Here is a 26,934-nt window from a genome sequence, read left to right as displayed (position 1 = left end):
CTCACTTACGCTCGCCAACTTAACATTGGCGCGCACGAGTGGGAAAAAAACTCCACTGTGTGATTTTTCAGAACTCCGTGTGCTCCGAATTACACAGAGTGTGGAAAACTCTGTAAACTCCGCAAACAGAGAGCGGATTTCACTGCCAGGCCTACACCATGTCATTCCATTGGATGATCTTTGAGCCACCATTGTGTTCTACTGAATAAAATATTGGATGAATGCCAGGATCCATTCCCGGCCTGTGACTGAGATCCCACCAATTTTATTAGCTTTTTCTTCAAGGCACTGTCACTCACTTTGCCATCGTCTACCAAAAGGTTGTGGGAAAATAGAGCTGTGTAGCTCTTGTGATAGTGATGAAGTCATCGCAAATGTTTGCTTTTGCAGTTTCTGTCAGTCTCATGAACTTGAGGTCAGAGTGGCAGTCATGTGGAAGGTTATGTTTCTCTGTGGATTCTAACAATCCTATTTTCACTTCCCTGTCAACTATTTTCTTAGTATGGTAGGTTTGATATACGTTTATACTTAGCTAGATCTCTGTTTGGCTGTTGGATTCTTCCAGAATGTCATCATTTTTCAGAGTTTCATGAGTGGGAGGACTTCCACCTGGGTAAGAGAGGTACTTAGAATGTTTGTGATTTCTGGACCCACTATTAGGACTAGTTCTTTGAGATATAATGTAGCACATGGTTCCACCAATATACTGAGTTTTTGGTTGTGTCTGCTAGATTGCATCTGCCAGATTGTATCTTACACAATCATGAATTCAAAGCCAAAAAAGGGGATGAATCAATTTTCAGTGGTCATCCACATTAAGGAGCACAAGAGGGAAAATACCAGTCAGGTCACCCTCCACTCACAAGCGACGATAAACAAAATAGACCTGACTGTTTAGGACATGTTAAAAATTCTTAAGAGCCAGGGGTAGGGTACTGCTTTCTCCAAGCCAACCACTGGCTTTGGTCAATTGCCAGTCGTGTCCAGTCCTAAATGTCCCTCAAAAATCATTCTGATACACATTTACCAGTCCACCCTGTATATATGTACCCCATCTTGAAAGGGGTGTACAGAAAAATTGTGTGAAGATGAGAAAGTACCTCACGTAAGCATCACTTGAGGAGCTGCTTGTCCACGTTTCTCATCATCTGTAACTTTCTTACCTGTGAAAAGAAAAGAAAAAAAAGGGGCAGTGTAAAAACATAAAAGGTGAAAAACAATGAAAGAAGAATATGCACAGAAGTGTGTTTGTGTCAGACAAGACCCCGTAATGTGAGAAAGAATAACCACTTTTCTCCAACTAAAATCGAGTTATGACTAACATGTACAGGATCCTAATTTTATTCCATGCTGTGAGCCTACTCAAGGTTAAAAACAAACTGTACTCTGCTCCACTCTGTGCCACTCCACACCACTGCACTGTATGTCACTGCACTCTACGCTGCACAACTCTACACCACTGCACTCTACGCTGTGCCTCTCTACTCTACACCACTCTGCACCACTGCACTCTACACCACTTTACTTGACACCAATGCACTCTAAGCCACTGCACTATATGCCAACTTCTTTCCACCACTGCAATCTATGTCACTATACTTTACAACGTTCTGCTTTAAGCCACTGCAACTGCACACTACGCCACTCTACACCATTGTGCTCTACATCAATGCACACTATGCCATGCTATTCTACTCTGCTCCACTGTACTCCATGCCACTGCTCTCTACACCACTGTACTCTGCACCACTTTACTATGCACCACTCTACAGAAATGCACTATATGCCAGTGCACTCTCTGCCACTGTACTTTATGACACTCTATCTGCAAGACTGCACTCTATGCCACTACACTATACTCTGCATCACTCACCTCTATGCCACTCTACTACACTCTACACCACTACACTCTTTGCCAGTACACCCTACGCCACCACACTCGGCAGCACTCCACACTACGCTACTTTAATCTAGTCTGCTCCACTGCACTCTATGCCACTGCATGCTACACAACACTACTGTACACCACTGCACACTTAGCCACTCTACTCTATATCTCTGCACTCCACTCTGCACCTCTCCTCTGTACCCTGCACCACTCCGCTCTATACCACTTCACTTGACTCTGAAACAGTCTACTCTAAGCCACCTCGCTCTAAGCCACTCAAATCCACTATGCGCCACTCTCCTCTGCTCCGCTGCACTCTACACCACTGCACTCTACGCCACTGCAATTTACTCTACACCACTCTACTCTACACCACTGCATTCTACGCCGCTCTACTCTACATCACAGCACCCTGCACCAATCCACCATACACCACTTTACTCAGAACCAATGCATTCTACACCACTGCGCTCTACGCCAATCTACTCTGCACCACTGTGATTTGCGCCACTTCACTCTTGTCCACTCTACTCCATTCTATGACACTCCACTCCCACAATACTCCACTATATAACGCTCTATTTCATTAAACTCTGCTCCATTCTGACACTCTACTCCACTTTATGATGCTCTACTCTAAAATACTCTACTCCACTCTGACACTCTCCCCCACTCTATGCCACTCCACTCTACAACACTCTACACCACTCTCTGTTACTCTACGCCACTCCTCCTAAATTTATATAGGAAAAACAAACCAACAGGCCAACACACGCATGACGCAACATAGGTCACGCATCAAGAACAGAGTGCTCACAGCGCCCCTTGTCCAACACTTTATTGATCAAAATCATGGGGAAAATGAGTTCAAGTGGACTGTGCTGTTCAACTTGAACCAAACTAATTTGAGTGGAAACAGCGATCAAATGCTTTTGAGAAAAGAAGCGTATTTAATACTAAAATTCAATAGTACCCAAACGGGGCTCAACTCTTTATCAGAGATTTCCCGCCTATAAACTTGAAGCGCTTAACCTGTTAAACTACAAAGTCCACAATGCTTAGCGGCGGATTAACTATGAAGTAGTAGCCTCACATGGTGGTTTTCCACCAATGAGTTCGCATTTCCTGGTACGTGGTTGGAAAGAGAGGTGAGTGTTAGCGCTTCTCCTGTAGTATGGTCAGACAAGTAGCTTTTTCGCGTTTTACAATTCAATATAACTATTTCAGATCGAAGCGAGATTGAAGCACGCAGTGTTACACCGCGGAGGCAACCCCCCGCCCATCAGCGAGAGTCCGGCCGATCCGGCATAACAGCAAAATCACTCACTGCCCCTCACCAAGATACCCAGGTACGCCAATTGTCAGGCAAACCGCTTTTGTAGATCAAGCTAGCAAAGTGAACGGTCATCTAGTAAGTGCAGCTCATGTCTGTTGCTTTTCAGGCGGCAGCGTGAATGAGTATACAGCGGAAGAACCATTTTTGGAGAAAATAACTAGTGGCGCCCCCGTTTTATACAGTCTAAGGTACGGAATGTGTGCTTTGAAATTGTGGGACCAGCTACCTGCACGTCTCTGAGAGGCCCGGTATTAAATCCCTTTCTCATAATCTTTTTAACAGAACCTCTGCATAATAAAAAGCCCCTCTCTATTTGAATGATTGGACCGCGGGACCGCGTTATCCATATGAAAAGGTAAAATTCTGCGACTTCTGTCCCCGTGTTTTAGGGGGAGGTCTTTAATCCTTGTAAATAGTGGCTAAATCAAGCTTCCTTTATTTTTGTAGAATACCACACTGACAGAGCCCTGAAGAGAATCTGTGATTCCTTCCAGATTTGAAACGGGTCGGCATAACGGCGAATAGGCACTTTTGATTGAGCAAAGTTAACAGTCATTTGTCAACTTTAACTGATTGTTGAGTTTAAAGTGATTTTTCTGTTGCCTCTTCCTGTTGTTTTGACCCTGGTTGGGCTTTCTAATAAGTTGAATTTTCACAAAGATTGATTATTTGTGCGAACAAAATTGTTGTTTTTCTTATTGTAAAAGAAGCTTGCTTATAACTGTGGATTCATTTGTATATATAGATATTGTCTTGTGTATAGAATTGTATGTATGATAGCTGTAAATAGTGTAAATGTTTGTAAGTAGTGTTTTTCTCAACCTTAAAATGCCTTTCAAAATGATTTAACAAAAAATTGCTAAAAGGGTTTAAATAAAATAACCCATACAAACAATAGGTTTCCTTCCCTTGTTTGTATTCTCAAAGTTGTGAGAGAAAATTATCCTGGGGGACAACATTGTTTTTGTTTCACTACTCTACATCACAGCACCCTGCACCAATCCACCATACACCACTTTACTCAGAACCAATGCATTCTACACCACTGCGCTCTACGCCAATCTACTCTGCACCACTGTGATTTGCGCCACTTCACTCTTGTCCACTCTACTCCATTCTATGACACTCCACTCCCACAATACTCCACTTTATAACGCTCTATTTCATTAAACTCTGCTCCATTCTGACACTCTACTCCACTTTATGATGCTCTACTCTAAAATACTCTACTCCACTCTGACACTCTCCCCCACTCTATGCCACTCCACTCTACAACACTCTACACCACTCTCTGTTACTCTACGCCACTCCTCCTCTTTATGATGCTCTACACAACTCCCTCAATTTCACTCCATGCCACTTTACTCCAATCTATTCTACGACACACTACTCCACTCTATGCCACTCCACTTTATGACATTCTATGCCACTCCACTCTATGACACTTGACTCTATAACACTCTACTTTACTCTATGCCATTCCACTCTCCTCCACTACTACACTCTATGCTACGCCACTCTATGAAAATATACTCCGCTCTACACCTCTCTACTCTACAACACTCAGCTGCACTCCACCCAACACCCTCTACGCCACTCCACTTGCTCCACACCACTCTAAAACACTCTCCGACAGACCACTCTATGACACTCTACTCCATTATGACACACTGTTTCGCTCTATGCCACTCAACTCTACTGCACACTACTTCCTTCCACTCCATGACACTACTTTCTTCACAACACTTCATGACACTCTATACCACTCCACTCTACGCCACTCCATGACACCCCACCCCTCGCCACACTAAGCCACTCAACTCTATACTGCATCAATCTAAGACTCTCTACTCCACTCCAAAACACTCAACTCTACTCCACGTTACGACACTCCACGCCACTCTCCTTTACCTCACTAACTTTTAGACATTTGGAACAGCAACCACGCTGATTTACAGCATGGCTAAAACAGACTGGCGAGACCTATTGGCTTTGCTAGTGCTTGTTTCCATTATAAGTATAGTAGCAATTTCAGGATGCACTGTGTGTGTGAAGTGGGGGCACGAATGTTTCGTTAACAATTGCATATTATTTTAGTACCGAACAGTGACTCGAAACTCCTGAGTACGCAAACTTCATAGGCCACGTACGTAAACTTTAAGCAACAAATGCTGCTTTTAAGCACTGGCGCTTCATAAAAGTGCGTTTTTCAATTATCGCCACAAGGGTGCTGCCAGACAAACCATCATTGAAAATACTCGTTTAATGCATGCGGAAGAGCAGACCCCACAACAACGGCGCGCAGCCTTTTCCTGAAGCAGATGAAACGATTGATGGAGTGGCCTGACCGCCGGGCCCGGGTGTGTACACTTGGCCTGCCTCCATGATGCGCGGATGGAAGCTGCGAGTTGTGTGCTTCTACAAGGCCGTCTCTCACAAGCGTTTCTGAGTCACGCCCGCGCCACTCCAGGGCCGCTGTGTTTATGCTGCGCAGTCGGAGGCGGGCTGCTTGTAAACAGGAGTGCTTCTAGGGAAGACGTGAGCCGAGAGAAGCTGCCAGCAGCACTCTGAGGCCAGGGGGCTGAGTGGCGGCGCGAGTTCTGATGGGCCTTGGCTGCAGGATGTCATCACTTACCACACCCACGTGGTTACGGCGATGTATACGTGTATATATATATATATATACACTCACCATCTGTGTGAACGGACGAATGGAAATCCCCATTCATGATAATAGTTTAGAACTACAGCTTGGGCAGCATGTGTGCTGCAAAGTATTTTGACATTACTTAAGACCTCAGGGACGACTCTAGAGTTCTGGGCTCCGGCAGAAAGGGGATGTGCCAAACCCTCCTAATGACATCAGAGGAAGGGCCATCAAAGGACTATTGGTCGTCTGGTATCGTTGAAGCAACTTTGCAAGTAGCCTGTTTCCTGGTGCGCGTATCAGTAAAACAATAAAACACTGGCAGCTGCTGCAAATGTAAAGTGGTAGGGCTGCGCAGGGAGTCAAATGAAAATAAAACAAAAAGACTTACCTGCCACTCCCGCTGACCCTGCGGGACGTCTCGTTGCTCCTCTTGTCTTGACAATCCATGGGCCACAAAATACAACCTCCCCACCCAATCCAGACGCTGCTCTCATGCTATACCTCCCATGAGAGAACAACTGAGATTGGCTTGCACGAGCTGGTCTGACGCTTGCTCAGGCACAGGGAACCTGTGCTTTTTCTCCACCCAGCTGTGCAACGCTGCTGGGTTGAAGAAACATAAGTGCGCTTGTCGGTTTGGCCGTCCTAAGACAGTTGGCCAAAACGACATGCACACTCACATTGCCCGCCACTCCTCCACTCTGCCGCGGCCTGGCCCGACCCGTCCCCTGCCCTAGACTCCATCTTTTGGCTCAGTCAGACTGTGATAAATAAAATGGTAATAATATTGTTTTGTTATCTTTTTATCATCTGCTGGCTCTGAGCAGTGGGGCAACGATCTCCTGTCATTATTAGCAAATAAAGCAGAAATAATAACCATAATAAAGTATATACATATATTTAAGGTTGTATTACTCACATTGGGTGGAATAATCTGACCTCATTCCCTCCAAAACCTACATCTTTAATCAAATTCTAACAAATTGTTTCCCGATTAGTGGATGAAGATGTAGGTATATATGTATGTATGTAGTGTTTAGAGAGTGGGGTGTCTCTTGGGCATCGAAGAGCTGACATGGCTGCAGATTCGAGGAGAGTTGGGCCGGTTGCATAGCAATAGTGCCATGATCCCTGGTGCAAGCCAATTAAATGAGTCTCTCTCTCTCTCTCTCTCTCTCTCTCCCGTCCACTGGCTGGACGTTAAATGCATCCATAATTAGGGTACGCTGGCCCCTTAACACCCTTATGCCCTGGTGCCACTGAACCTGCTGCACTATTGGCAGCTATGCCCCTGAGGAAGCCCTCTTTCTCTGGGCTTGCTGCCTTAGTCCTGTAAAATACAGCCATATGTTGGGTACATTGGGCACCTAACGCCCCTGGGCTACAGTGCCACTGTACCTCCTGCTTCCACATTAATAACTACACCCCTGAGACATGGCTCATCCTCTGGGTCTCGTAGCCATGGTCCTGTGTTGCAAGGCCCAGTGTATGGCCTCCTTACTTTAGGCCTTGCAGCAGGGGACCACGGATAGGAAGACCAGGGGAGGAGAGCCAGTGGCATATCAATGCTGCAAGAGGCTCTGGTGCAACAAAGCATTTTAAATTGCCTCCCCCCGACCACTAATACACAGTAAATTACAGCCATAATTTCAGTGCATTGGGCCCATAATCCAGGGCCTTGATGCCACTTTGCTTGCTACTATTTTGATAACTTTGTGCCTTAGAAGGGCCTCCTCTCGTGGGTCTCGGAGCCACAGCCCACTATTGCGAGGAACGGGGGAGAAGGCTTCTTCCCTTGGGTCCGTGGCAGCAAGGCTCATGGGTCAGTTCTGGGTTAAGGCTGTGAGGTGCATTGGAGAAGATACCAGTGGTATAGTAATTGTGCTACGGATCCTAAAGCAAGTTCATTAAGTTGTATAGTAAACTACTGACATCATTTAGGTGCCTTGGGTCCCTATAATGCATGAGTCCTGGTGCCACTATACCTGCTGCACTACTGATACCTATACCCCTGAGAGAGGCCCCCATCCCAATAGTCTCACAACCATGGTCCAGAGCTCCAAACCCCATTGGGGCGCTCCCCCTCCACAGAGCGCCCTTTTTGGCTGCTAGGCCAATGGGAGGAGGGAAAGAATCCCGCTCTACTGGGCCTCGCAGTGATGGTGCTGCACTGTGAGGAATAATGGAGGGAGACCCCTCCCTTGGGCTTCACGGTTCTGGACAGTGACTGAGAGGCCCAGGGGAGGTGGCCCCCTCCTCTAGGACTCGCAGTGCTAAACCATTGCTATGAGACCTATAATAGGAGCTCTCACTCCCCTAGGACTTGCAACCATTGTCTAGTGCTGCAACGCCCAGCAAAGAGAAGCCCAGGGAAGAACCCTGGACCTCGCAGCAATAGTATAGCACTGCAAGACCAGGAGAAGGTGCCTCTGCAACTTGGCCTCACCACCACATCCAAACCGAGGTTTGCAAAGGGAAGGACTTTCCCCTGAGCCTCACATTTGTGCTTTAGCTGTGTCTCCAGCCATTGTCTAAAGAGGCAATGCCCAGAAGAAGGTTGGTTCTATGTCCCGGCTATACAGCATTGCATGACTGCAAAGTCCACGGGAGGAAAATGCCATTCACTGGGCAGACATGATCGCGCATTGTGAAGCCAAGGAGAGGCGTCCTGCCCCTTTATTTTACCTATTCAGATACTTTTTCATCACTGCTTTAAATTTTTTGTCATTCTTTTTCCATCTTCATCGCACTCTTTCATTTCCCCCGTTTGTGTTTTTAGGTCTCGCCTGTCGATGCGCATGCGCATCGAGCAAGCGAGACTATAGGGGCTCATCAACTCTTTATCTAACTGCAAGGAATCGTGGCGATTCCTTGCAGTGCCCGTGACTTTTAAGGTCAATGTGCATGCGCATTAAGCTTATGCGCATGCGCATTGACCTTAAAAGTCACGGGCGCGTGCACGTCCGTGTTTGTTTACCCGCTCCGCCCCCTCCCGCCGTGTCGCCTTGCCTACTCTCTCTCTCCCCTCTCCGCCCCCATTCCGCCCCCTCCCCTTCGTGTCGCATTTCTCCTCCCCCCTCCCCTCTCTTCCCTCCGGCTTCTTTTTTTTTGTTTATTTTACTCGCACCTCTCCCCTCTCCGCCCCCTCCCCCGTTCCGCCCCCTCCCGCCGTGTCGCCTTGCCTACTCTCTCTCTCCCCTCTCCGCCCCCGTTCCGCCCCCTCCCCTTCCCGCCGTGTCGCATTTCTCCTCCCCCCTCCCCTCTCTTCCCTCCGGCTTCTTTTTTTTTGTTTATTTTACTCGCACCTCTCCCCTCTCCGCCCCCTCCCCTTCCCGCCGTGTTACTTCTATGGGGTCTCAAACATGTGCCTCAGACGTTCAGCTAAAACAATATGCAAATAAGTGTGCACATCACTGTTCCAGTGCGCTGCATTAAATACTGCAAACTTTTGCTTTCAAAATGGCTGTGCGCTTTGACGTCTTGCATGCACCCCGTCCGGAACACAGCGCTCCTTTGGCACTCCGACACACTGGCATGCTGCTTGGAATCTCCTGATTGTTATGCACGCAAAAAGAAACTCCCACGCGGCAGCGCTGACAGAGATGCGTGTTAGCCGATGAGGTACTATACAGTTTGCGTGGATTTACCCATGTAAACCCGGGGTCTGGGGTATAGATTGAGCAGACGTCCGATAATTTGAGTACTGCTGATGTCTGCCTCGTATCGCTGTTCCCCTTTTGTTTTCCTGTTGTTGAAGGCTTCGCCTCCCCTACTCCTCCTACTCTCCTCCCACTCTCCTCCCGTCTGTTCCCGCACTCCTCCCCGGCTCCCCGGCCGCCTCACACGCCTGCTGGCTTCACTCCCCGCTGCAGGCGGCCCTGCGCACTCTAACCGCCGGCAAATCTACACAACCGCACTAAATAGGCTCACCAATGAGCAATGTACAATATGCAAATTTCATCTTGACATGTACACCCCACTGGCAATGACAGACGTTGTACACCTACTCAGTACATTTGTAAACGCTGCAAATACCTCAAAAACTGTTTAGTGTCGAAATGGTCCTCAATTTTGAATCCTATGCAGTTGCAATGTACACCATAATTACAGCGTGCGTATGGCTCTAGAAACCGGTCTGAAATTTTGAATCAATGACAGAGTAACCTGCAAAACAGTGTTATTATTTGAACAACGCTGACATTCTCTCTCTCACACACTAATACACAATCAAGCTAACGTACATATTACACAAACATATACACCGGCACACACTCAGATATACACAAAAACGAATACACACATATATAGCAAATCACGCCCCCAAAGACACAAATAAACAAACAAGTACCCAGACACACACCCAAAGACACACTCACACACGAATACATACACCTACCCTCTACGACACGCAGATACGCACAAACATCCTCACACTGACACACACATATATCGATACACAATCACGCAAACGCAGATGATCTTATTAACAAACACACATGCACTCACACAAAAACACAGACGTACACACATTGCCCTCACACGCTCAAACACAGATATAAACACGCACTTAGATACACACTCAGACACGCACGCTTACACACACACATTCTTACATTTCTGTACCATGCCCCTACCAGACAAGCACACGTATACAGACACACACCACGCAAGTTCACACCCGCCTCTCCCACAATTGCCACTGTTTACGTTCATACATCAGCCGTCACGTAATGTACGTTTCGCCCTTAAAATAAATCAAAATGTACTGAGTGTGATCAAATATAGGAGTCTTCAAACCTAAATGCAGCATAAATGCATAAAGACAGTGAAGCAACACAAAGAGATGTCTGTCAGCTGTCCCCGTCTATCATGGGTTGTGTGTACACACTGTCTAGATAAGTGCACATAACCGATCCGTTATTAATGGTTTCCTATCTCAACAGAGACGCTACTGTTCGTATATGATATATAAGCATCAGTGACGCGCTTCGTGCACGCAGCTTCCGTCCGTCGGTCGCTCCAGCCCTCTGGCTGAGATATTCCTAGAATGTACAACGCATCTGACAGAGCCATGGGAGCCCGGGCCTATGCTGAGGGAGTCTGAGCGGGACAGATCCATCGAGGCTCGAGGGTGAGGGGTGCACGTCCTTCACACGCCCTCGGGTGCGAGGAGGACCGTGCTGCACCCTGGTTACTGGGCCTCCTTATTCTAGGCCCTGTTGTCTGAATTGCAAGAGTGTACTTACATACAAACAAATGGTCACAGCAGTAAGTCCTATTTATTCCTACTAATATGGCAAAGGAACACCATCTTTCTACACATTAGTTATTTCCTTTCTGTATGCAACTTTTCATGAGGAATATGGAATGAAGTGATAGTGTCGAAGTGAACGCACATTTTGGAAGGTGTGAACACTGAGCAATATACACATGTTTATGCGGGCAAGCAGTTAGTCCCTTAATTCATATCGCTCCACACACACACTCACCCTCACTCACACTCACCCACCCTCACTCACCCTCACCCTCACTCACCTTCACCCCCACTCACCCTCAACCCCTCACCCTCAACCCCTCACCCTCCCTCACCCTCACTCACCCTCAACCCCTCACCCTCACTCACCCTCAACCCCTCACCCTCACTCACCCTCAACCCCTCACCCTCACTCACCCTCAACCCCTCACCCACTCACCCACACTCACCCTCACTCACACTCACACTCACCCACCCCCACTCACCCTCACTCACCCTCACTCACCCTCACTCACCCTCACCCTCCCTCACTCACCCTCACCCTCACTCACCCTCAACCCCTCACCCTCACTCACCCTCAACCCCTCACCCACCCTCAACCCCTCACCCTCAACCCCTCACCCTCAACCCCTCACCCACCCTCACTCACCCTCACCCTCACTCACCCTCAACCCCTCACCCTCACTCACCCTCACTCACCCTCAACCTCATGCTAAAGATTTACAAAAAAACCCATTAACAATTCTAAAAGCACTAACTCTAATGCTGCGAGACCTATTGCATTTCTAATGCTTGTTCTCTCTTTTGCTCTGAGTCAAAGTCTGCTGGTCCCCAAAAAAGAGTAGCCATGGGCCCCATCTGGAATCGCCTGCTGAAATTTGGCACAGGCCTTTCTACCAGACTCACTGCCATCGCAATTGTGATATAGTGGGCTAGTTGGGAATGTGGAACAAGGAGGCATGGTTTTTAATCCCGGCCTCCATTTTGGCCAAATTGTGTGCTCTTGGGCAATCACAATTTTTTTAACGCATTCCTCCATTCCCTTTTTGGGCAAAATTGGCTGTATTTCAATTAAGGCACACGCTGCTGATTAAAATAGAATAAACTGGATATTACCTCGAGTATGGGAGAAGTGCCCAGTCACATGGTAAGTTCACCTAAATGCAATATGCTGGCAAGTGTATAGCCTTTGCAGGAAGTTACAGTGTGTTGCCATCCCGGAGCAACTAATTTAACAAACTGTTTGCTCTTGGGCATATAATACTGTCCCTGTACCTTTGCCCACTAATTTGACAATTTTAGCACCCTGAAGGTGGTATAATGTAAAAAATTAACATTAAAGACATGCTGCCAGGCCAGGTTTCATCACTGTATTTGATAATACATTCAGAGTTATTTAGATTTCATTATCTGAAGGTGCTCTTGGTGCTGATTGGTGAAGGCCTCCACATGTGCTGCTGCCCCTCCCTTCCAGGCACCAACAAGCACCTCTTTTGCAATTGATAAAGTAATAAAAGAGCACAACTTGACCTAAGAGATGATTAAAACAGGCGAGAAACGAAAATGTGAACTAATACGCTAGTGCAGTGCTTTTGTGCAAGACACGACACCGGAGTCTCAATTGCAGAAAAAACTGCAAAATGCAAATGTGAACAGAGTCCCATAGTGATGGGAAGAGCTTGGGCCAACATTGCCCATGCCAAGCCCTTGATAGCCTAACATAAAAAATCTAGCCTGTACCACAACAGGTGTTACCATTACCTACCCATCTATTACCTCCGCATGCCGTTTTTGCACTGCTAAATTAATTATATGAAAGCGTCGAGCCTTTTTGACACACCTATAAACTTAACACTGTATTTAACATCCTGTTTTCTTTGTGTCTACGACACATACCTTCAGGGTGACTGGTAAGCAGTCATTCCAGCGATTATGCATATTTTGCAGACTTAATAAACCACTGTGTAGAGCAGTATGTTGTTGGTGAATGTGCTATTTACCCCTTACGAGCAGAGCTAGGTGAGGAAGATTTATTTATTTATTTATTTTTTAAACTTATAAAGCGCGCAAATGCCCTGGGGCGTCTCAGAAAGAAAGAGAATTATTGATTAAACAGCCATGTCTTAAAAAGACCTGTTGCAGAGCAGCTAGCAGCGTCTGAGATGATTCCAGGCTGCCGCGTCCGCTTCGAAATAAATCTATTTTACATGTACAGTTCTACTTCCTCCTCTTCCGTCAGGACAGTTTCATTCTTCAGCCCTTCTGATAAATACACCAGGTTCTCCACTAAGGACACCAGGAGTTGGTACACCTGAGTGTAGAGTTTTTCCTGGAACTCGGCCTGCACTGCTGGATCCGGATGCTGCATTTTGTGCTCCGGGGCTAGGCGTTCCAGACTGACTGTGGAGGCGGTCAGGTCTTTAAAATCCCGGGATATCCTAACCCCTCTCTTGTCTTCCTTTCCTTTTGTCTTCCTGCTCACAGGACGATCCTCTTTCTCTGAAGATCGATTTTTCCCTGGAGGCTTCATTGCTCCTTTTTCTCGACGACCGGTGTTCTTTTTCTCTTCTTTCAAGCCACCGCCTTTTTTATCTTCTCTTCCGACTTTTGAAGCTCGTCTTGAATCCACTTCTTCCTCCTGGACAACCTCCTCCAGCGACTCCTTCTCGGGCAGGCCCAGAATAGACCGGAGCATGATGAAATGATTGACAAGACCATCTATGGCCTCGCGCCACAGCCACAAGCAAGATGAGGAGCCTGACTCCCTCGTAGAGGAGAGATCAGTGAATAATGCCTGTTTCTGTGTTCCAGCGACTACTGGCACAGGAGGGGATTACAGGCAAGGCAGGCAGCAGGTCACCTCCCAGGCAAAGAGAACTGGTCGGATGCTGAGGTATGAGCGCCGTTGGAGCTCTCTAGTTATATTTAGGTATAGGCTAGACTGCGCATGTGCTGCATCGAAGAGACATGTTGTTGGCAATTCAGTGGGTTTCAGCCCGCCCATACGCTTACCATTTGTTTGCTCCATTGTCGCTCTAGTATCCTTTGTTCCAGTTTGTCCATAGCATGAATGTGTTGTCCCTCTTCCTGTGTTTGAACTTTCCCCAGAGCATGAAGTAAGAACGTTTGTCCGTCCACTGCTCCCGTTGTAGGAACAACTTTTTTGTCTTTCATTACTCCACATGAGTGCTCTTGTTTCACATACCCTGTCTCCTCCCACCTGCCCCAACCCTGTTGCTTCTTTTCCTTTGCAGATCAGCTTTTATTTATTCACCTCACCCGCTTCTGTGCCGTTTCTGTACCATTGAACGTGCTTATGGTGTTTCATTACTTTAAAAAATGAAATAAAAATCGACATTCCAAAATTAATTAATGCAAATGTTTTGCTGAGGCCACAGGCTTTTAAAATGAAGTTTCATGAGGCATTTTATTTATCAAGCCGGATGCCACCTACTTGTCCCCCTTTTTAGGTCTCGCCTGCGTTGCAGCGCATGCGCTGCTTCGCCTTGGCGAGATCTATTGTCGTTGCTTTTGTGTCTGGGTTCTCTGAAAGCGGGGTTGGTGTCCGCCCTATCTCCCGTAGGCCCTGCCCACCCGTCGTCTGTTGCTCGTCATGTGTGCGTGCGGCGACCGCTGCAGGGATCCTGCGCTTGTTTTATTTATTTATTTTTTGACTCCCGCAAATAATCTTTTCCAGCCACTCTCAGCGTCTTGAAAAGGTAGGGCGTAGCAGGCCACGCAGACCACAGCTGCTTCACGACTGTGTCCATGCCCCGACCTTTGCCATGGCAGCAAAAGGGGAGTGACGTATGGACTAACCTGCATTCCCCTTCCACAGTAGCCCTGCTTCGGTAAACCCTTTCGCGCTTGTTGCTTTACTCCACACCCCTCCACCTCCCTCTGTAATTTTTCTCTTTTATTGCTTATGCTTTGTTTTCGTGTCTTTCATTTAAGTGCTTGTAAAGAAATGGACTTTTGTTGTCTATTGTTGGAACGATTTATGTTCCCTCGTGGACTTTGGTCTGCCGTGGCAGACGAGCAATAGCTGCATGTGGTGATGTCACTGTCTGCTGAGCTGTTGCCAAGAGCGTCCACAATCTGACATCATTTTGGCAACTAGTCCAAGAGAAGCTTTGAAAGCAACATACCAAGTTTTAAGATGGAAGACAGTAGAACACTGTCATCATGAAAGGCAACAGCAAACGAGAAATTGGTGGGCTAGCTCAGAAGGCTTGTGCACTTGGAGACTTCGTTACACCACATGCATTTACATCAGACTGCAGGAGATAGTTGAGTGTCATGAAGTTGGGATGATGATAACAACTGCCAGCAGGTCACAAAGCAGGTCACTGCCATTTAGTCACTCCAACACCAGGTTAAATATCCACCCCCTCTCCCGGAGGCCCTTACTCGGGTAAAACTTACAGGCATGAGTCTGCTCATGAGAAACGAAACCACAGAGAAATAAACAGATAGGCGAGCAATGCACTATTCAGACAAGCATAAGCGTGCACCAAAGCATGGCTTTGGTGCACAACACTGCACCAAAGCCATCTATTTAGTTGGCAGCACGTGGCCTGTACAAAAAGCACTACCCCTGCAATACACCAGCAAACATTTGTGAAGTATTTAGAACATTTCCCCCTAAACATAACACACAAACAGTGGCGCAACCTTGCATCACTGCTAATAGCTTGCCTAGCAATGCTCTCTATAACTCAATCCTTATTGGCCGGGCACCCATCCAGGTGAATGAAAAACAGAAAAAGCCTTTGTCACACCAATTCTTACACACAATACAATATAATGAGAGTTAGCAGATCAAACTGATTTTTTCACATAAACCAACAAGAACCATTACCTAACTTGATAATTAGGTACTAATTACTTACCATATACAATGAGGTGCAACCAATCAAACATACCTAACCTATTGATAGAAATCTCACATATATAAGAAAAAGTGGCCTAGACAAACAAATTGCATGGTGTCATACCGATGATAATAGATGCTATACAAACAAGCATTTGCAATGCAATAGGTCTCGCATTTGCTAGAGTTTGAGCTATTGAAATTGTAAATTACAATGCTTTTTATTTATGTGTGGGTTTTGAAAATAAATAAATAAAAGGCATTGTCATTGCAAGGCCAATAGCTTAAACTCTGTCAAATGTGAGACCTATTGCATTGTAAATATTTGTTTAACTTTTGTTTAGTTTTTACTCTCCGAGTTCATCCACCGCTCCCCTCTCATTTAAACATAATTGCCAGCTTCTGGCAGATGAGACGCAACAGAGCACACTGCAGCTCAAGCAGACAAAAACAGGTCTCCTGTCAAGGGCTGGGCACGAGCCCGGGAATTGGCCAGGCCAAGGAGCAGCTGTGGGAGCTTGGCTCGGGCAGTAGCTGCTCTGGCACTTTGTTTCAGTTTCTTTAAGAGCTGCTCCTTGTGTGCTCTTGCCAAAATATCTTATTCCACCAAAACATTTTTCTTCGTTATTGCGCATGAAAGAAATTTCAAATATGTGAGTTCAGAATACAGCTCAGTGTGCTCTTTCCCAAATATTTTATTTCATCAAAACGTTTTTTTTTCTCATTATGGCGCATGTAAGCACTTTCAAATACGTGAGTTCAGAATACAGTGCAGGCTGTGTCATAGCACTTTTTACATGACTTTTAGCCATGCTGAACAGCAGCCATGCTGCTATTCAGCATTGGCCAAAAGACATTGCCAGTGCCAATAGCTCTTTACCCTCATCTAAAGAAGGAGAAAGAGGTCTTACATGCATACTCTTCTGAGCATTTTTACCTTCCATTCTACCAGTAGAGAGTAACAGCACATCCCCTTCCATTAAGCCTGCTCATTAATTAGCACGTCTTACCAATCATGGAGCTCAATTTATTAGCACAAAGTTATAACAAGCATTGGAAAAGTCAATAGGTCTCTGCAATCCGAGAGCTATTGGCGCTGTCATCTATAACAGCAGTATACATTAAGAGCACTGGAAATGTGGTGGCAGACAAACTGAGTCAAGAGGTCTCTTCATTAAACAATGTTTGCCTCAGTCATCAGGTGTTTCAGCAGTTACTCCGGAGGTGGGGTTATCCAGTGGTCAACTTGTTTGCCACTCGAAAGAATTCACAGGTGCCTACATTTTGCTCAAGGACAGAAGAGGCTTGGCACTTGGATACCCTGTCATACAGTTTGCCAAAAGGTCTTCTATATGCCTTTCCCTTGTTCCTTCTCCTTCTGAGGTTTTTAGTGAGATTGAGGAGGGAGAAAGCAGAGGTGATTCTTGATGCTCCAGCTTGGTCATGTTCCACCTTTTTCTCTTGAATAGTGCCTCTAATACTAAACAAGGCTCCTTCTGTTGGCTCCTTCTGATTCATAATAATGTTAGTTGTACCCCTCACTTCCCGACATGGATGGTTATGAAGAGCACTGTGTGTAGTCATTGCAACTGGACGACCTCGTAGACATGCTCAGAGCCCTGTTCGAACCACAATACCAAGACTCTTTTAGACTGAATGTGGGGGTAGGTAGGCAGTTGAATGTACTCCTTCTCAATGCCCGCTCAATAAAGAAGCACCAACTTGAATTATTTGATCTGTTAACTGACTCCTCCCCAGATCCAGTGTTTGTAACAGAACTTTGGCTAACAGAAGCCTCCAATCCTACGATTGCCATGGCGGTTCCGCCGGGTTACCAGATCATCAGGAAAGACCGCCCTTCGGGGAGGGGAGGGGGAGTTGTGCTCATTGTCGGGAGCCCTCTCAATTGTTCTCCATTAACTATTGGGAAGATAGAAGGGATTAAAAGCCTGGGCTTCCTTATTACAATTTCTACCCAACAGTCCATGCAGGGGTAGTTGTTTATCGCCCTCCTGGGCCCAACATGATGTTTTTATAATCAATCAGCGGTATTATCGCTCCGATTGCGGCGAAATATAGTCCCTGTCTGTTACTCGGGGACTTTAATATTCATATGAATACCTTGACGGAACCCGAGTCTAGAGGTCTGTTTGAAGCCTTAGACTTCTCCAGAATTTAATCTTTCATAGATTTACATGCTTGTATCTTCCCCATCGTCATGGTGGGAGTCTCATGGTAACTGAATGACCACAGCAGTACCATAGAGAAAAACTGCATAGAAAATCCCATAGGGAATCATCCTATTTGGTAACCAGACCTCATTATTGTTTGGTCCAAAACTCAGTCCCCAGCCCTGACATCACATTCCACAGCAGAGCTATCCTACCTCAGATTTCCAACCATCTTCATGTGGGAAGTAGTCTCCCTGAGCCTTGCTCAGTTCTGTTCCTGAGTGAACTTTTGACCTTTCCAACTGACAACTTTCTTTCTGGATTTATGGTACTGTGCTCCATCTAGTATCTAATTAATGGCTGAAAACTCTAAAAAGAGGCTTTTCAGGCCCTGCAGATATTGTAGGAAAGCTAGACTTTATTCTGAGGATCCCTACAAAGACTGTTTATATTGTCTTCATCCCAAGCATGTGGGTAAGGACTGCAAACACTGCAGGACCTTTTCAGCAAAAACTTTGAGGGATAGAGAGGCATGTCTTCTGTTGTGGCTTCAGAAGAAGAAGGCCACCTCAGATTCGGACTCAGAGGAAGAATCCACTAGCCAGGCTTCAAGAAAGAGGAAGTCTTCTACTTCAGAGGAATCAGTGGATCCTAAAAAGCAAAAATCTAAGGGAAAAGAAACATCTTCTCTCCCTCAAACTCCCCTGAAGAAACCCTCAGGGTCAAGGGTAGTGTCTTCAGCTCAGTCGACGAAGACTGTGACGTCCCCGGTACTAGTTTCTGTGAAGACGTCGACTACACCGTCGACGACAACATCGTCGACTACCACAATCTCGACGACGACAGCAGCGTCGACAGCAGTGACCAAGACTACACCGTCGACGAAGGGTTTGTCGACGACTCCGTCGACAGGAAGAGCATCATCCTCGTCGACGATCCCAGCGACGTCGACCTCGCTGACGATGACCTCGTTGACGACAGTTCCGTCGACCACTTCGTCGATGACCATTCGAATATCGTCGACGGGAGCATCGTTGATGGGAGCTCTGTCGAAGACGGCTTTTAAATCACCGAAGTCGAAGACTTTAATTTCTATAAGATCTATTCAATCGTCAACGGGCTCGTCGATGGTCAAGAAATCCACCTATAATACGACGTGGACAAAAATGTCTCCTCTTCCTCCATAAACTCTGCTACAGGAATCGGATGATGAAGGTTCTACAGGTGTGGCTTACAGCCCCTCTCAGTTGCAGATTAAGAGTCAGGAGACTGATGAGGAAAAGTGCCAGGAGGTTCAAGAGGTTTACTCCTTCAAAGATCGTCCAGGAGCAGAACCTAAGAGATATGAATCATTCCAAGAGTCTAATGATTATGAGGAAGAAGAAGAACAGCATACTAAATAGAGGGAAGAATCCATCTCAATGCCTGTTTCTCTGGTGACTGACTTACGTCACATGATTAATGACTACTATCGTCATTTTCCAGAGGCTAATGCTCCTGCTACCAATACTTCAAATACTCCTTCCAAAGTGCCGGTAGTTCAACATACCCCTAAAGTGCAAAAATTGCGATCTACTCCAATTGTTATAATAAGGGATGATTTTGCAGAGAGTGATGGAGATGACGAGCCAGAAGAAGGAGAACTTCTTCAAGATACTCTGGTGAGTGTTGAATGGGATGAATATATTTTACCTACAACTCCATCTCTATCTCCTTCACCAGGAAACTCTCCTCCACAAGACATTGGAGGATTCCATGATATAATTGAAAAAATGGCTGTAAGATTTGAACTCCCGCTGCCGGTACAGAAAACAGAATTTTTATATGATTTCACTGAGATCTCGAGGAAGTCCATAAGATCAATAACGATTATTCAGCATATCTGGGATGAAGGTTTGAAGATTTTAAAAACACCAGCCTCTGTGGCGGCTTCGGTACCCAGGATTGAAAAGAAATACAGTGCGCCGGAATCTTCTCCTGCATGTTTGATTGGACATCCGCTGCCAGAATCAGTGGTGATGTAGGCAGATCTGAGGCAATCAAAAAATCCTGTCTCTACATCTGTAGATCCCACTGACAAAGAAGGAAGAAGAATGGACAGCGCAGGGAAGCGTTTTGCGATGATGGCAACGTCTTCCAATAAAGCAGCAAATGCTTCGGCTTTAATTAGGTGATTTAACAGACAGATGTGGTCTGATATAGCGCCACTGTTGGCTCACCTACCGGATGATAAAAAAAGAAGAAGCATCAGCTATTTTACAGGACGGAGCTAGGGTGGCATCCGAGTCCATTGATTACGCCATGGACATTTCTTCGGTGGCGTTTCGACAGATGGCGGTAGCGGTAGCTCTCAAAGGCAAGGATGGCTGAAAACCACTTCCTTTAGACTGGGAGTACAGGCAAAAATTGTTGACATGCCTTTCGATGGAGAGAATCTCTTCAGTAAACATATTGACGGTGCTTTCTAGGGTATCAAGGCTGACACAGACACAGCGCGGGGGCTGGTGTCTCTTCAACAGGGCAGATTCCAGTCCTGTTGGAAGAGAGGGTCTTGGGGACAATGTAACCAAAGGTCTTCGTACCAGTCAAACAGGTACCAGCCTTACAATCAGCAAGGGTACCAACAATATTTCAGTGCCAGCAATATTGTTCCTCAAACCAATCTTACCACCAACAATCCAGGGTAAAGAATGTTGCGAGGGGAAAAGCTCAGCAAGCCAGTAGACGTCAGTGACCTTATCAAGGCACCCATCACTTGGTCGGACACCAGCAACGACCATTATCTTTGTCTCTTTTCACAACAATGGCTGTCGATAACAACAGACAGATGGGTACTTGATGTAATTCATCAAGGACATACCTTGGAATTTATGCAGAAGCCCCCAAATCAACCCCCTGTTTCCAGACAGCAATAGCATCTATCAGCTCTCAGAGCAGAAGTATTATCTGTGATAGTAAAAGGGACAATAAAGGAAGTCCCGTTTCCTCAGCAAGTGAAAGGCTTTTACTCACATTTCTTTCTGATGAAGAAAAAACAAACATTGAAATGGAGGCAGGTAATGGACTTGAGAGGTCTGAACCAATTGATCAAGAAAATTCCTTTTTGCATGCTATCCCTTCAAGAAATTCTCTTGCTTTTACGGAGAGGAGATTTCATGGCATCCCTGGACCTTTTAGATGCTTATTTCCACATTTCGATTCATGCGCATCACAGAAAAATATCTGCGTTTCGTAGTGGAAGGGCGCCACTACCAATTCAAAGTGTTGCCCTAAAATCGGCTCCAAGGCTCTTTACAAAATGCATGGCACCGGCAGCAGCTCACCTGAGGCTACAGGGACACCAAATTTTCCTATATCTGGACGATTGGCTTATAAAAGGATTATCTTACAAGGAGGCCCGGATCTCCTTGCAACACTGCATGGATCTCTTTCTTTGCCGGGCCTGCGAACAAACATAGAAAAGTTGTCCCTTGTTCCTTCGCAAACTCTTCAATTCCTAGGAGCTACGCTTCGCATGAGGGAAGCGAAAGCCTATCCATCAGAGGAGCGAACTCAAAAAATCTTAAATCTGGCTTCAGTCCTGCAGCTAAAAAAGTACACTTCGGTGAGAGTGTTCAAGTCCTTGTTCGGGATGATGTCTTCCTGTATCCCATTGATTACAAATTGCCGGCTGCACATGAGACCTTTACAGGAACTCCTAGACAAACAATGGATACAATCCCAGGGGTCCTTTGAAGATCGGATCACCATTTCTCCTCAAACTCGAGAAGCCCTGTCATGGTGGAAGATCAGAAAACATTTAGTAACAGGACTGCTTTTCGAGCCCCAACGCCCAAGTTACGTAATTATGTCAGATGCATCACTTCAAGGTTGGGGGGCGCATCTTCAAGACCTCGAAATACAGGGTCATTGGTCCGAACAGGAAGCCCAACTACATATCAACATGTTTGAACTGAAAGCCATGTTCCTGTGTTTGCAAGCGTTCCTCCCCAGGATACACAATGCTACAGTAATGGTCAGAACGGACAGTACAACAACAATGTTCTACCTCTTAAAACAAGGTGGCACAAGATCAAAGCTTCTATCGGCACAGGCACAAGAAATTTGGAAATGGCTACTACTTCACAGCATCTCTCTTCAAGTGCAACACATTCCAGGGATAAGCAATACAAGGGCGGATACCCTGAGCAGATCAGTCAGTGTTTCTCACGAATGGGAGCTAGCTCATTCTCAACTCTTAAGAGTGTTTCGTCGGTGGGGCACACCAACGTTCGATCTCTTTGCAAGCCAACACTACTCAAAATGCAAACACTTCGCCAGCAGGTTCCCGCATGCAGGATCATGGGACAATGCGCTACATCTGCGTAGGACGGGAATGTTTGCTTATGCATTTCCTCTGATAACAAGAGTACTTCGGAAAATGAGGGCAGAGCCATGCCATCTAATTCTGATAGCCCCAGCTTGGCCGAGGCAAGCTTGGTTCTCGGAGCTTCTTCAATTATCAATAGCCCCCAGAATCCAATTTCCGATTTCACAAGATCTGATCTATATGAACAACGGGCAAATTCTACACCCAAATTTGACATCGCTGAATTTATCAGCATGGAACCTCAGGAACATGAATTCCAATCCTTAAACATCTCTCAAGAATGCCGAGATATACATTCTCAATCTCATGCTATTTCAACAAGCAAGACATACAGAGCAAAATGGAAGAGATTTTGCCAGTGATGTGCATCTCAGTCTCTAAATACTTTCACTGCCCCTCCGGAACAAATCCTTCCATATCTCTTGCATTTGTCCAAAGCAGGTTCCTCTCATGCATCCTTGAAAGTACATTTGGAAGCAATTTCAAGATATAGAAGCCTTCCTGATCAACCATCGCTTTGGTCACAAAGAGTGATAAAAGAGTTTCTCAAAGGACTTTCTAGAGTGTTTCCCCTGATTCAGCATCCTCTGATCCCATGGTACCTCAATACGGTGCTATCACAGCTCATTAAACCACAGTTTGAACCAGTGCATAAAGCGGACTTACAGTTCAAATCTTGGAAGACGGCTTCGCTGTTGACCCTCACGTCAGCTAGGATGGTCAGCGAGATTCAAGCTTTCTCCGTTACAGAACCATTTCTTCAGTTTCCACAGGATGAAGTCATATTGAGAACGAACCCAAAATTCATTTCTAAGGTTCCTACAATCTTTCATCTCAATCAACCTGTAGTGGTGCCCACATTTTTGGGCGTTTTAAGACATCCCTAATAAGCGCTTATGTAGTCATCATTCTGTACCTCTCGAGCCCCGTGCGTATTTTTCTGGAAATCGATAAAGTTACAGTTATTCAAAACACGAACTGCTACGGCTTGCGTTCACAGCCTCTCTCCCACCTTGCCAGATGATAGGCTGCCTCTCCGCCTATGATGTGGAGCCAGTGGCTTGCATTCCAAGCCTCACTCTCATGCCCGTGTTTGGATTGCTCCACTCACACCCCCCCCAGCAAACTCCTCCCCCGTCGGCTCTATTCTTTAGCGTTCTCCGACCCCGGTACCACAACCACGAGGTCCGGTAGTAGGAGACGCTAGGTGCCGAGCGGGTGGCAGGCGTTGCAGGCGTAAGATCCTTCTTCCTTCTCTCCATCACAGAGATAAGTAATCTGCGAGTCCGCTATATACTATGTGTCTAACCCTCATTTCGTAATTCTGATATCCCTCTACAGGGTGTGCCATTGTCGCCTCCACCACCTCCCAAGACCTATGGAGTGAGGATCTTTTAACTTACAAGTGAGAAATCTTCTCGGTATTCGTCAGTTATTTATACTGCCTTGACATTTTTACATCACTACTGGCCCTACATTCGGGCACTTTGATCGCTAACCACGAGTGATGTATAATCAGCTGCTCTGTCATACGGCCATTTCTACTTGTCATAGTGCATGTTCACACACGTTTCTGATTCCCAGAACAGCGTTTTCTTGCACTAACATACCTGTTATAGCACCATGGTCACTCATATTGACTAGCCTTTAGCACGTCCACGCAGAGATCATTCTTGCAGAAAACTTTACAGACGGATTGCACTAATTATGTGTTGTTGTCTTCTTTGTATGTATGTCCTTTTCATTTTCAGACTATACAGGTTCCTCTAAACTGAGGGAAAACCCACAACTTGATGGTTTGTTTTTTGCACCCTTTAATTTTCACACCTGATTTTAACTTTCACTTCCTCTGGTAAGGGTGGGCTTTAGCGCGCCCATACTGCCGAGGTACACTACTAACGGTCCTGATGAAACCCCAGTAAAATTACACATAGATGGGCAGAAACATGTTGACCCCACTCTAAGTGGAAATATCCAAACCATTATTTGGTAGATTTCCTACACATATATTTTTAATTTATGTCAGGCTGACCATTGAATAAAACTTTGGTATGGTACAGCCTTTGACATTTTTAAATCACATTCTTTTGACACTATTGCCACGAATACCAGCTCCGCAGTAACCTGGCGTTGTAGCACACAAGGGAGGCATTCGGCTTCTCCTGGTGGGCCCGATGATGAAGCATGTCACCACCCAGGGTGGTGAGTGAGGGCTTCCTAAGAAATCCCTAATGATTTCCAATGTGACTCATTCAGGTTGATTTTTCCTTCTCTGCTTTCTGTGCTCAAACATTTGTTTTTTACGACACTCTTTTGTTGTTTGAAAAGATTGACCAGGGGAACCGAGAGTGTCCTTTACAATTCCCTCTCTCTCAAATTGTTGTTACCCACTCTTCCTCTATTACGTCAAAGATGAGAGAACCCTAGAACCAAAAGATGTTGAATCTCCATCTCCTGAAGCACTCTATATATAGTGTCTGACAAATGTAGATGGGGATGCCCAGGTTACCGCTCAGCAGAATACCACCAAGGAAGCCCCTTAGTCTTCAGATAACGATGCTGCTATACCTCGCGGTGAGGGGAGGTGGGCGGGCGCATGTGAATCTATGAAAGATAATACTGGGGAACCATAGTGTAAAGGTAAGTAACTAGTTTTTTCTCCGGTATTGAATCTTTCATAGATTTGCATGCTTGTATCAGATTAGCGAGCAGTACACATACCCATTTGCCTCTCCAGGATAGAACCCTAATATTTCTGGGCTCTGCTCCTAAACATTGGAATATATAAAACTTTGGACATCATGCAGTATCAATACATAGTCCCGCTAGCAAAGCATATGAAAAAAGACAGTACTCACAGAAAAGGACTAATATAGCGTATAACTTAAAAATAAATATATATATATATATATATATGTACATATCTATACTTTGTTATAGAAAACATATAGCATGAAATATACCTTATTGAAATAAATGTCGAAGGACCGATTGTCCCACTGCTGCATCTTCCGTCCATGCAGTATCTAGACAATAATGTCTAGTGAAGGTGTGTACGCTTTTCCATGTCGCTGCTCTGCAGATGTCTGGAAGTGACACTCCTGCAAACATAGCCACCTTCGTACAGTTGGGGGCTTGGCCTGGGACCATTGTGCCGCTATATCTCGCTTCGCCAACGCCACCGCTGTCCCCAGGAATCAGGCGTAATGGGTCATGGAGAATGGTCCACCCCAGGGTCTGTGAGAGTTCCAATTCCACCTCCGCCCAGAAATGAGCAAGGACAGGACACTGCCAGACCATATGATAGAAGTCCGCGGGGCAAGGTTGCAACGTGCACAGGTCGGGAAGGGCGCAGTTGGGCATTGTATAGGCACTCCGGAGTAAGATAAGCCACGTGTAAGTAATAGAGTTGGATTAAACGCAGCTTGGATGAGGTCGTCAGGGTCTTGGGGCCATGAGGGCGTCCCTCCAATCTGCCTCCTCCAGAGGGCCCAGCCAACCCTCCCAACAGGCTTGCAGCGCGTCTAAGGTTGCGGGGCTATTGTTCACAAGGGAGCGATAAATCTGAGAGACCCCGCCCCTACCCAGATTCCCCATCATCACCTGGGCTTCAAAGGGACTAAATTCGGGAAGGGAGGTGGGAGAGGAGAGGTGCACCCCCAGGGCATGCCTAAGCTGCAGATATTTGTAAAATTGGGAGGAGTGGAGGAAATAGCGCAGCTGCAGGTCTGCAAAGGTTCTGATACGGCCCCCCACCCAAACGTCCCCAAGAAGCGAGATCCCTATGTGGTCCCACCAATGGAAGTTCGGGAGGGATCAGGTCTCCTGCAGCCAAGTGCCACACCACAGAGGCGTCTGCCTGTTAAGTTTCCGATCCCACCTCGTGTGACGCAAAGCAGTGCGCCAAGCCAGGAGGACCGACCAAGTGACGGGGGTAGGTCCCTTGACACGGGGGTTCCATACAAGTAAGCCTGAAGCTGTGGAAAGTCCATCGCCTGGAGTTCCACCTGGTGCGCCGAGTTGGACCAGCCGCCCATGAACGAGTCATGGACCACAATAAGTTTCGTGGCAAGATAATAGAGATAGACGTTGGTGACTCCCATACCACCGTCATAAGGAGGTATGCAGCAGTGTGCCAGGGACATCTGCGATCTACCGCCCCCCCATAAAAAACGGGTGAAAAAAACATCGAAACCAGCTCGCTGGGAGGTGAAAGGAAATATTCTGCAGAATAGGGGGCGCTAGGTGGTGCACGCACGGAATGGCCGCACTTCTGTGAGGCTCCCGTCGTCAGGCACCTATATCCTGGATCACTGAAATAATATCTACTACCAAAATATCGAGTTCCCAAAATATCGATGACAAAATATCGAGGGACATAATATCGACTTTG

Source organism: Lissotriton vulgaris, chromosome 7, assembly GCF_964263255.1.
Source record: "Lissotriton vulgaris chromosome 7, aLisVul1.2, whole genome shotgun sequence".
Lineage (NCBI taxonomy): Eukaryota > Metazoa > Chordata > Amphibia > Caudata > Salamandridae > Lissotriton > Lissotriton vulgaris.
The sequence above is the reverse complement of the archived record's forward strand: the minus strand, read 5'-3'. Positions refer to the sequence as shown.